Genomic DNA, 11,585 nt, shown 5'->3' with positions numbered 1-11,585 from the left:
TCAGAAAAGTGTCCAACACTCAGGGCTGGAATCTCCCAATTCCACTTCCTATTACACACACACACACAAAGTTTACAAACCAACTCCTCCTGATTCACAAGACACGCAATCTCAGTCCCTGTAATCTCTCTCTCTCACACACACACACACACACATTCCCAGAAAGTGAGTAATCCTGCATGAGAGCTCTCCAGATCTGCCTGGTCTCACATAACAGGAGAGAGAGAGAGAGGGAGAGAGAGAGAGAGAGAGAAAGAGGGAGGCAAAGAGAGAGGGAGGGAGAGAGAGAGGGAGAGAGAGAGAGAGAGAGAGAGAGGGAGGCAGAGAGAGAGAGAGAGAGGGAGGCAGAGAGAGAGAGAGAGAGAGCGAGAGAGAGAGAGAGAGAGAGAGAGAGAGAGGGATGAACACACACACACGGAGAGAGAGAGGAAGAGAGGGAGGGAGAGGGAGGGAGATGGAAAATAACCAAAATGGGAATGCCCTTCCATATGAGGTGTGTCAGGCCTGTGTTGGCCTGCAGTCTTGTACACACACACACACACACACACACAAACATACAGACACACACACACAGTTTCTAGTTAGGTTATTCCACTGTGCCGACAGTGAAATAATGCCCCCGGAGTTTAACCCCTGACTGCCCGGATCAGTTCCTGTAGAGTGTGTGTGTCCTGATGTTCTCTCTCACCTACCTGCTCCTTCCACCATGCAGACCTACAAATGTGTTTGTGTGTGTATATGTGTGTGTGTATGTGTGTGTGTTACATCCCCAAAGCTCAGTCACGGAGGTGTACGCTCCATTAAAGTGTGTCCTGTGTCACAGCTGCTACAGGTGTTTATATAGAGCTAGTGATGCATGCTGGGAGTTTTTACTGCTGAAATCTTGCATCTAGGGGAAGGTCATTCCATCCCCTCAGGGCCAGAACAGAGAAGAGTCTAGATGTATACCTACCTCTTACCCTGAGAGATGGTGGACCAGTCCAGCAGTGCTAGTGGATCTGAGGGAGTGAGGGTCAGTGTAAGAGCTCTGAGGTCAGATGGTGTTGGTCTATTCTTAGCTTTGTAGGTGAGGGTCAGTGTTTTGAATCTGATGCAGCTACCGCTGGCCACTGAACAAGCACCTGAGTAGCCTGTGTGGATGGAAATGGGCGAATCCTTCTGATGTTGTACAGAAGAAACCGATATGAACGTGTCGCATTAGCAAGTGTGTATCAGTGTGTGTATCAGTGTGTATCAGTGTGTGTATCAGTGTGTATCAGTGTGTATCAGTGTGTGTATCAGTGTGTATCAGTGTGTGTATCAGTGTGTATCAGTGTGTATCAGTGTGTGTATCAGTGTGTATCAGTGTGTGTATCAGTGTGTATCAGTGTGTATCAGTGTGTGTATCAGTGTGTATCAGTGTGTGTATCAGTGTGTATCAGTGTGTGTATCAGTGTGTATCACTGTGTATCAGTGTGTATCGGTGTGTATCAGTGTGTATCAGTGTGTATCACTGTGTATCAGTGTGTATCAGTGTGTGTATCAGTGTGTATCGGTGTGTATCGGTGTGTGTATCAGTGTGTATCGGTGTATCAGTGTGTATGGGTGTGTGTATCAGTGTGTATCAGTGTGTTAATGTATCAGTGTGTATCAGTGTGTATCAGTGTGTATCAGTGTGTATCAGTGTGTGTATCAGTGTGTATCAGTGTGTGTATCAGTGTGTATCAGTGTGTGTATCAGTGTGTGTATCAGTGTGTGTATCAGTGTGTATCAGTGTGTATCAGTGTGTGTATCAGTGTGTATCAGTGTGTACCAGTGTGTGTATCAGTGTGTATCGGTGTGTATCAGTGTGTGTATCAGTGTGTATCAGTGTGTGTATCAGTGTGTATCAGTGTGTATCAGTGTGTGAATCAGTGTGTATCAGTGTGTACCAGTGTGTGTATCAGTGTGTATCAGTGTGTATCGGTGTGTATCAGTGTGTGTATCAGTGTGTATCAGTGTGTGTATCAGTGTGTATCAGTGTGTACCAGTGTGTGTATCAGTGTGTATCAGTGTGTATCGGTGTGTATCAGTGTGTGTATCAGTGTGTATCAGTGTGTGTATCAGTGTGTATCAGTGTGTATCAGTGTGTGAATCAGTGTGTATCAGTGTGTACCAGTGTGTGTATCAGTGTGTATCAGTGTGTATCGGTGTGTGTATCAGTGTGTGTATCAGTGTGTATCGGTGTGTATCAGTGTGTTTATCAGTGTGTATCAGTGTGTATCAGTGTGTGTATCAGTGTGTATCAGTGTGTGTATCAGTGTGTATCAGTGTGTATCAGTGTGTGTATCAGTGTGTGTATCAGTGTGTATTGGTGTGTATCAGTGTGTGTATCAGTGTGTATCAGTGTGTATCAGTGTGTGTATCAGTGTGTATCGGTGTGTATCAGTGTGTACCAGTGTGTGTATCAGTGTGTATCAGTGTGTATCAGTGTGTGTATCAGTGTGTACCAGTGTGTGTATCAGTGTGTATCAGTGTGTGTATCAGTGTGTATCAGTGTGTGTATCAGTGTGTATCAGTGTGTGTATCAGTGTGTATCAGTGTGTATCAGTGTGTGTATCAGTGTGTATCAGTGTGTATCGGTGTGTATCGGTGTGTGTATCGGTGTGTATCGGTGTGTATCGGTGTGTGTATCAGTGTGTATCAGTGTGTGTATCAGTGTGTATCAGTGTGTATCAGTGTGTATCAGTGTGTGTATCAGTGTGTATCAGTGTGTGTATCAGTGTGTATCAGTGTGTGTATCAGTGTGTATCAGTGTGTATCGGTGTGTATCGGTGTGTGTATCGGTGTGTATCGGTGTGTATCGGTGTGTGTATCAGTGTGTATCAGTGTGTGTATCAGTGTGTATCACTGTGTATCAGTGTGTATCAGTGTGTGTATCAGTGTGTATCAGTGTGTGTATCAGTGTGTATCGGTGTGTGTATCAGTGTGTGTATCAGTGTGTATCACTGTGTATCAGTGTGTGTATCAGTGTGTATCACTGTGTATCAGTGTGTGTATCAGTGTGTATCAGTGTGTGTATCAGTGTGTATCAGTGTGTGTATCAGTGTGTGTATCAGTGTGTATCACTGTGTATCACTGTGTGTATCAGTGTGTATCAGTGTGTGTATCAGTGTGTATCGGTGTGTATCGGTGTGTGTATCAGTGTGTATCAGTGTGTTAATGATTCAGTGTGTATCAGTGTATATCAGTGTGTATTAGTGTGTATCAGTGTGTGTAGTATCAGTGTGTGTATTAGTGTGTATCAGTGTGTAGTATCAGTGTGTGTATTAGTGTGTATCAGTGTGTGTATTAGTGTGTATCAGTGTGTGTATCAGTGTGTGTATTAGTGTGTATCAGTGTGTATCAGTGTGTGTATCAGTGTGTGTATTAGTATGTATCAGTGTGTGTAGTATCAGTGCATATATTAGTGTGTATCAGTGTGTATTAGTGTGTATCAGTGTGTGTACTAGTGTGTATCATTGTGTGTATTAGTGTGTGTAGTATCAGTGTGTGTATTAGTGTGTATCAGTGTGTATCATTGTGTGTATTACTGTGTATCAGTGTGTGTAGTATCAGTGTGTGTATTAGTGTGTATCATTGTGTGTATTACTGTGTATCAGTGTGTGTAGTATCAGTGTGTGTATTAGTGTGTATCAGTGTGTGTACTAGTGTGTATCATTGTGTGTATTAGTGTGTATCAGTGTGTGTAGTATCAGTGTGTGTATTAGTGTGTATCAGTGTGTGTAGTATCAGTGTGTGTATCAGTGTGTGTACTAGTGTGTATCATTGTGTGTATTAGTGTGTATCAGTGTGTGTAGTATCAGTGTGTGTATTAGTGTGTATCAGTGTGTGTAGTATCAGTGTGTGTATTAGTGTGTATCAGTGTGTGTATTAGTGTGTATCAGTGTGTGTAGTATCAGTGTGTGTATTAGTGTTTATCAGTGTGTGTAGTATCAGTGTGTATTAGTGTGTATCAGTGTGTGTACTAGTGTGTATCATTGTGTGTAGTATCAGTGTGTGTATTAGTGTGTATCAGTGTGTGTAGTATCAGTGTGTGTATTAGTGCATATATTAGTGTGTATCATTGTGTGTATTAGTGTGTATCAGTGTGTGTATTAGTGTGTATCATTGTGTGTATTAGTGTGTATCAGTGTGTGTATTAGTGTGTATCAGTGTGTGTATTAGTGTGTATCAGTGTGTGTATTAGTGTGTATCAGTGTGTGTATTAGTGTTTATCATTGTGTGTATTAGTGTGTATCAGTGTGTATTAGTGTGTATCAGTGTGTATTAGTGTGTAACAGTGTGTGTATTAGTGTGTATCAGTGTGTATCAGTGTGTGTAGTATCAGTGTGTGTATTAGTGTGTATCAGTGTGTGTAGTATCAGTGTGTGTATTAGTGTGTATCATTGTGTGTATTAGTGTGTATCAGTATGTGTATTAGTGTGTATCAGTGTGTGTATTAGTGTGTATCAGTGTGTGTATTAGTGTTTATCTTTGTGTGTAGTATCAGTGCATATATTAGTGTGTATCAGTGTGTGTATTAGTGTGTATCAGTGTGTATCAGTGTGTGTATTAGTGTGTATCAGTGTGTGTATTAGTGTGTATCAGTATGTGTATTAGTGTGTATCAGTGTGTATTAGTGTGTATCAGTGTGTATTAGTGTGTATCAGTGTGTATCAGTGTGTGTATTAGTGTGTATCAGTGTGTGTATCAGTGTGTATCAGTGTGTATCAGTGTGTGTAGTATCAGTGCATATATTAGTGTGTATCAGTGTGTATATTAGTGTGTATCAGTGTGTATCAGTGTGTGTATTAGTGTGTATCAGTGTGTGTATTAGTGTGTATCAGTGTGTATTAGTGTGTATCAGTGTGTATCAGTGTGTGTATTAGTGTGTATCAGTGTGTGTATTAGTGTGTATTAGTGTGTATCAGTGTGTATTAGTGTGTATCAGTGTGTATCAGTGTGTGTATCAGTGTGTGTATCAGTGTGTGTATTAGTGTGTATCAGTGTGTGTATCAGTGTGTATCAGTGTGTATCAGTGTGTGTATTAGTGTGTATCAGTGTGTGTATTAGTGTGTATCAGTGTGTATTAGTGTGTAACAGTGTGTGTATTAGTGTGTATCAGTGTATATTAGTGTGTATCAGTGTGTGTATTAGTGTGTATCAGTGTGTGTATTAGTGTGTATCAGTGTGTATCAGTGTGTGTATTAGTGTGTATCAGTGTGTGTATTAGTGTGTATCAGTGTGTGTATTAGTGTGTATCAGTGTGTGTATCAGTGTGTGTATCAGTGTGTGTATTAGTGTGTATCAGTGTGTGTATCAGTGTGTATCAGTGTGTGTATTAGTGTGTATCAGTGTGTATCAGTGTATCAGTGTTTGTATCAGTGTGTGTATCAGTGTGTGTATCAGTGTGTGTATCAGTGTGTATCAGTGTGTGTATTAGTGTGTATCAGTGTGTGTATCAGTGTGTATCAGTGTGTATTAGTGTGTGTATTAGTGTCTATCAGAGTGTGTATTAGTGTGTATCAGTGTGTGTATTAGTGTGTATCAGTGTGTATTAGTGTGTAACAGTGTGTGTATTAGTGTGTATCAGTGTGTATTAGTGTGTATCAGTGTGTGTATTAGTGTGTATCAGTGTGTGTATTAGTGTGTATCAGTGTGTATTAGTGTGTAACAGTGTGTGTATTAGTGTGTATCAGTGTGTGTATTAGTGTGTATCAGTGTGTATTAGTGTGTAACAGTGTGTGTATTAGTGTGTATCAGTGTGTGTATTAGTGTGTATCAGTGTGTGTATTAGTGTGTATCAGTGTGTGTATTAGTGTGTATCAGTGTGTGTATTAGTGTGTATCAGTGTGTATTAGTGTGTAACAGTGTGTGTATTAGTGTGTATCAGTGTGTATTAGTGTGTATCAGTGTGTGTATTAGTGTGTATTAGTGTGTGTATTAGTGTGTATCAGTGTGTGTATCAGTGTGTATCAGTGTGTGTATTAGTGTGTATCAGTGTGTGTATCAGTGTGTATCAGTGTGTGTATTAGTGTGTATCAGTGTGTATCAGTGTGTGTATTAGTGTGTATCAGTGTGTGTATCAGTGTGTATCAGTGTGTGTATTAGTGTGTATCAGTGTGTATCAGTGTGTGTATCAGTGTGTATCAGTGTGTGTATTAGTGTGTAACAGTGTGTGTATTAGTGTGTATCAGTGTGTATCAGTGTGTGTATCAGTATGTATCAGTGTGTGTATTAGTGTGTAACAGTGTGTGTATTAGTGTGTATCAGTGTGTATTAGTGTGTATCAGTGTGTGTATTAGTGTGTATCAGTGTGTGTATTAGTGTGTATCAGTGTGTATCAGTGTGTATCAGTGTGTGTATTAGTGTGTATCAGTGTGTGTATTAGTGTGTAACAGTGTGTGTATTAGTGTGTATCAGTGTGTATTAATGTGTATCAGTGTGTGTATTAGTGTGTATCAGTGTGTGTATTAGTGTGTATCAGTGTGTGTATTAGTGTGTATCAGTGTGTATCAGTGTGTGTATTAGTGTGTATCAGTGTGTATCAGTGTGTGTATTAGTGTGTATCAGTGTGTGTATTAGTGTGTATCAGTGTGTGTATTAGTGTGTATCAGTGTGTATCAGTGTGTGTATTAGTGTGTATCAGTGTGTATCAGTGTGTATTAGTGTGTATCAGTGTGTATCAGTGTGTGTATTAGTGTGTATCAGTGTGTGTATTAGTGTGTATCAGTGTGTGTATTAGTGTGTATCAGTGTGTATCAGTGTGTGTATTAGTGTGTATCAGTGTGTATCAGTGTGTGTATTAGTGTGTATCAGTGTGTATTAGTGTGTGTATTAGTGTGTATCAGTGTGTGTATTAGTGTGTAACAGTGTGTGTATTAGTGTGTATCAGTGTGTATTAATGTGTATCAGTGTGTGTATTAGTGTGTATCAGTGTGTGTATTAGTGTGTATCAGTGTGTATCAGTGTGTGTATTAGTGTGTATCAGTGTGTGTATTAGTGTGTATCAGTGTGTATCAGTGTGTGTATTAGTTTGTAACAGTGTGTGTATTAGTGTGTATCAGTGTGTATCAGTGTGTGTATTAGTGTGTATCATTGTGTGTATTAGTGTGTATCAGTGTGTATCAGTGTGTGTATTAGTGTGTATCAGTGTGTATTAGTGTGTATCAGTGTGTATCAGTGTGTATCAGTGTGTGTATTAGTGTGTATCATTGTGTGTATTAGTGTGTATCAGTGTGTATCAGTGTGTGTATTAGTGTGTATCAGTGTGTATTAGTGTGTATCAGTGTGTATCAGTGTGTATCAGTGTGTGTATTAGTGTGTATCATTGTGTGTATTAGTGTGTATCAGTGTGTATCAGTGTGTGTATTAGTGTGTATCAGTGTGTATCAGTGTGTATCAGTGTGTGTATTAGTGTGTATCATTGTGTGTATCATTGTGTGTATTAGTGTGTATCAGTGTGTGTATTAGTGTGTATCAGTGTGTATCAGTGTGTGTATTAGTGTGTATCATTGTGTGTATTAGTGTGTATCAGTGTGTATCAGTGTGTGTATTAGTGTGTATCAGTGTGTATTAGTGTGTATCAGTGTGTATCAGTGTGTGTATTAGTGTGTATCATTGTGTGTATTAGTGTGTATCAGTGTGTATTAGTGTGTATCAGTGTGTATCAGTGTGTGTATTAGTGTGTATCATTGTGTGTATTAGTGTGTATCAGTGTGTATCAGTGTGTATTAGTGTGTGTATTAGTGTGTATCATTGTGTGTATTAGTGTGTATCAGTGTGTATTAGTGTGTGTATTAGTGTGTATCATTGTGTGTATTAGTGTGTATCAGTGTGTATTAGTGTGTTAATGTGGTTATTTTCTATGACAGATGTGCCGCTGCTGCTCTCATGGTTTCTATGGAATCGGCAGATGTTCATGTCACTCTGATGGAATGAGTCTCCAGAGTCAGAGCTCTGAGAGAGTCTCAGGACTGGAGTGAGACAGTGTGTGATTGACAGGTGGGCGTGTGCTGTATCCACTACACCTCTCACTGGACTGAATCAGAATGAGCTAACAGAGCCGCGGAAGCCTGCGCTGTTGTCAGGCTGGTCGTCAGGGAGACGGTCGTCAGGGCAATGTGATGATTGACAGGTGAGGTGTGTTTAAACCACAGGAGGATTAAAGTGAGTGTGTGTGTGAGTCAGTGCTCATGTCCTGAAGAATCCCTCACTAATCACCCAGTCCCTGTCTCTGACTCCTGAGGATTCACACAGCGATTAGCACACACACACACACACACACACACACACCCTGAGTTTCGACTGTGTGAGTGCCCAAAGTCATGTAATCATTAACAAAGGAGCAGAAGATGAAATCACTTCCTTCACTTTCACACACACACACACACACACACACACACACACGTAACACTCTGTAAACTCTCAGGTGTGGAAAATTACTTGAAAGATGTGAGAAACTTTCTAGTTCAAGTTTCATAACAATGTGTACAAAGAGAGAGAGAGAGAGAGAGAGTGTGTGTGTGTGTGTGTGTGTGTCTGTGTCTGTGTGTGTGGGGTAAAAACAGACAAAACTACATATCATAATATCATTTGCGTGGAAAGTGTCTTTTCATGCGTCAGGACACACACACACAGCTAATCTGTGATCTCCACATGAAAGATTTTGTCTCTCTGAATCTTTTACTTTCGTTTTTTTTCTTCACTTCGCAGTTCTTTAACGTAAACACTCATCAAATATTCATGTATTTGGAGGAACAGATGGACGGACAGGTGGACAGACGGATGGACAGATGTACAGATGGACGGACAGATAGACAGATGGACAGATGGACGGACAGATAGACAGATGGACAGATGGGCAGACAGACAGACAGATAGACAGATGGACAGATGGATCGCCAGACGGACAGACAGATGGATGGATGGACAGATGTACAGACAGATGGACAGATGGATAGACATATGTACAGACGGACAGACAGATGGACAGTTGGATGGACAGATGTGACTTATTTTCAGATTGAAGAGAGTGTGTGTGAGTTCAGGTGAGAGGTATTCACACACCTCCTGTCTTCAGGCTCTGGACTCCAGAGTGACCTGCATGACTGAGATCTGGACTGACTGACCGCTGTGGGGTTAAAGACCTCCAGCAGTGCTGAGGGCATGTCTCCAACACACCCACAACACTTATCTCTGGAGAACTCTATCTGAACATCTAAACATCTGTCTATCTGACGATCATCACCAGCTCACATCCTGCAATGGTGGGCGTGGTCTCCAGCTGATGATGTCACTAACGAGTGCCACAGAACAGGACAGAGGACACTTGTGATGTAAGAGGATCGTTATCGACTCTGTGAGCTTTCAGTCAGACGCAATGCTGGAATCAACTTCCTGTCTGTCATCATCAACTTCCTGTCTGTCATCATCAACTTCCTGTCTGTAGCTGAATTGAGGACTCTGCTGTAGTTCTGTAATTTTCCCTCAACACTCACTTCCTGCTGCTCTCTCCTTTCTGTGTGTGTGTGTGTGTGATTGGGTGATTGGATGGGTCACTTACTGTCCCTCAGCTTGTGGCAGGCAGATACTTACTGTCCTGCTAGAACGCAGCTCTCCTTCCTCTTCCCCAACAGGATGGTCAGTTGGTCAGTGTTGGTCAGGAGGGAGAAATGGGGATGGGTACACACTCTCTGCTCTGTAGGGAGCCATGATTTCTTCTAGTGGACTGTCTCCATGGCCAGTGTGTGTGAGTCTGTACTCGGTCAGTGTGGTTCTGTGCTGCTGGTCAGTCACTGTGCTCAGGTATTCGGCTACAGTGTACTGTCCATTTCAGGCCACTGCATTTGACTTTGTGTGTGTGTTTTCCAGTGTGTGAGGGTCACTGTGTGTGTAGTGAGAGTTGACACAGTAACACAGTGTCACACAGTGACCCTCAGAGCTCTCACTACACACACACACACACACACACACATTCATATCTGCTCCACCTGAAAGATTTTGTCTCTCTGAACCTTTTACTTTCGATATTTAAAGTAAACGCTCATCACATATTCCTGTATTTTGTAGGGACAGAGGGATGGACAGAGGGAGGGAGGGATGGAGGGGTAATGTTTATAGAGAATTAGTGTGTGTTAGTTTTAGCTTTGGTGAGTAAACTGTTCGGCGTAGGAAGACATTTGCAGCGCACACACACACACACACACGCACACATACACACTGCTTCCTCCTGCTTCTCCTGATCAGATAAAGCAGTCAGAGGTTTGAGAGAAAGTCTTCAGGTTGACCTTCAGCTCCAAACAAAAGGCTCCTTTATTCCAGGCTGCATGTGATACGGAGGAGGAGGAGGAGGATGTTACCTGCTGGTGTTTTTCCCCACCTGGAATTTTCTTCCTCTTCTCAGATTTCAGAGTGTTTCAGAGTTAAACCCTCGCTCCTGTCCAGACTTGCATCATCACCCCGAAGCCGTGCCAGAAATTCTTCCAGGCTTAAAGGCTGTGTCCTGAATCGCAGGCCTGAGGTTCAACAACACTGCAGAGATATAACTGCACTGTGTGTGTGTCAAACTTTTTCACACTCTTCTGATAGGAAACAACTTTGTGGTCTCTTATCAAACCATCTCTACACTCTTCACTTGTATACAGCTGAGCAGTTCAGGGTTCAGTGTGTTGCTCAGACAGTGACAGCTTGTTGGACCTGGGATTTGATCTCACTACCTTCTGGTCAATAAGCCAGTGTCCAGCCACTAAGACACCCACACCATACGTGCTCCCTTTATTCATGTCTCATTTGATACAGAGCTCTATAACATGTCGAATTCTGTGAACAGACCCTGAGTGTAAATGTTTCTGAAGGGAATGAAGCGCCATTTTGGACACATAGATGTTTCCTTCAGGGTGCAGGAGTGTGATGGTGAGCGCTCTGAAGCTCTGGAGGCTGAAGTAAAGGATTTGCTGTCACCTGCTGGTCATGACTGTGTACTGCAAGGCGATTCAGCGTGTGTTTGCGCGTGCGAGTGCGCTTGTGTGTGTGTGTGTGTGTGTGTGTGTTTATGTTGTTTATAGTGTGTGTGTGTGTGTGTGTGTATGTTTATATTGTTTATAGTGTGTGTGCGTGTATGTGTGTGTAGTGTGCCCTTTGGTGTCCTACTCAATGTATATATATACATATTTCTCCTCACACCCAGCGTTCTCTGGGAAAAATCCGTTATTAAAGATAAATAAATAAATAAATAAATAAATAAATAAATAAACATGTAGATAAACAAATAAATAAATAAAATAATTAATAAATAAATAAGTAGATAAACGAACAAATAAATAAATAAATGAGTAGATAAACAAACAAATAGATAAAAATAGATAGATAGATAGATAGATAGATAGATAGATAGATAGATAGATAGATAGAAAATAAGTAAATAAATAAATAAATGAGAAAAATAAATAAGTAAGTAAATAAATTCTATTAATGATTTAATAATTCACTTGTTAGCATGTTAAATAGACTGAACTTATAATTGTAGAATAAATAGACTCTAAGAAATGATTGAAGTGCCGTATTTATTCAGAACATGTCACTAA

This window comes from Hemibagrus wyckioides, linkage group LG22 (genome assembly GCF_019097595.1).
Source record: "Hemibagrus wyckioides isolate EC202008001 linkage group LG22, SWU_Hwy_1.0, whole genome shotgun sequence".
Taxonomy (NCBI): Eukaryota; Metazoa; Chordata; class Actinopteri; order Siluriformes; family Bagridae; genus Hemibagrus; species Hemibagrus wyckioides.
Note: the sequence above shows the minus strand (reverse complement) of the source record.